This window comes from Vigna unguiculata, chromosome 6 (genome assembly GCF_037176805.1).
Source record: "Vigna unguiculata cultivar grain cowpea cultivar isolate G323 ecotype 2 chromosome 6, ASM3717680v1, whole genome shotgun sequence".
In the NCBI taxonomy this organism is placed as follows: Eukaryota; Viridiplantae; Streptophyta; class Magnoliopsida; order Fabales; family Fabaceae; genus Vigna; species Vigna unguiculata.
The window spans coordinates 42,775,097-42,776,433 of NC_140797.1; the positions used below are offsets into that span (position 1 = coordinate 42,775,097).

Sequence of the window (1,337 nt, forward strand, 5' to 3'; positions counted from 1 at the left end):
GAGACATATAGACAGTTACTCTAATCGTCTGAACAACCAAGCGGTGAAAGTCAGAAGAAATTGTACGGAAGAAAGAAGGAGAGATTGAACGGTGGAAAGTTGTACACAAAAACTTTAAAAACAAATTGAGTCTTGAAAATAGGTGCTTAGTCCCTAAACGGAAAACAAATTTAATAACCATGACTCAGTTCTCATCATGTTTCAGTAGCAACACGATAAACAAAGAAAGCGAGGAGGAAGATAAAACCCTCGTTCACAAGAACAAAGAGCACAAGTTATACCAAACATTCATTTATTGCTATAATATTATTACAGTGTCCACAACATGAAGCAGACACTAATAGTAATAACATCCTTAACTTATAAAACACGGGAAAACAAAGAGAAGGGTGTAGGAAGTAACAGAACATCTTGTGTTTATTTGCAAGTGTAGGTTGTCTGTTTGCGTCCGCAGGCGTTTAATAGAAGGTTGACGAGAAGGTCTAGGTTAACGGTGATTATTCCCCCGACGTTGAGCTTGAGAACAGCGCAGAGACACACGGCGGCATCAAGGTCAACAAGACCACTGATGAGGGGACAGCAATTACGGTCAGGTTGATAAGGTGGCTGCAAAATGTTGGCGCAAACTTGCACTGCCGGGCACTTAATCGGTTTGTTGTGATGGGCGATTTGGGCGTTGCAGCTCACCATGGAAAACAAAAGCAGGTTCAGAGAGAGCATAAGGGCAACGGGGGCAACACTCTTCGAACCCATTTTCCAAACAACTACAGTCACCAGTTTCTCTTGAAGGTTCTCAATACCTCAACAAAGTGTTCTTGCTGGTCAAAGGTTGTTGAAATTTGCCACAATTTATAGAGAGAAGATGTGTGGTTTTTTTCTTCTTTTCACATGCTTAGTTTCGGATATTAATGATGGCCAAACTTTATGCCTTGGACCCTTGATCGGTAACTGATGAAGTTTACACTACTCACGCAAACCTACATAAATTTCTCAAAACAATATTAAAATTTGTATGCTTTTATGTTATTTGTGTATTTCGTTTTTTACTGTTTTTTTTTTTAATTTCTTAAGTTGGAGGACGACACATCTTTACACGTAATTGAAAACGTACGCATTACCTCTTTTCCAAAATCGTACTATTTCCGTAATTTTGGTGTTGCTCAAGATTGTTCTGGGTAAATTTATATACGGAATATTTTTTTCTATAATAATATTCTTTTAAAGTTTCCTGTTTTATCTTTTTTTTATAATAATATCTGCATATATGTAATATAAGATTATATTAAAAAAAATAAGAACATAAACAATAAAAGAGTAATTAAAAATGTACTAAATTT

At 36.1% G+C, this 1,337-nt stretch overlaps 1 pseudogene; it reads right to left on the reverse strand.

The window, feature by feature from the left end:
- Positions 1 to 275: 275 nt before the first annotated feature.
- Positions 276 to 859, reverse strand: LOC114188583 (putative lipid-binding protein AIR1B pseudogene; annotated as a pseudogene).
- Between the last annotated feature and the right edge of the window lie 478 nt (positions 860 to 1,337).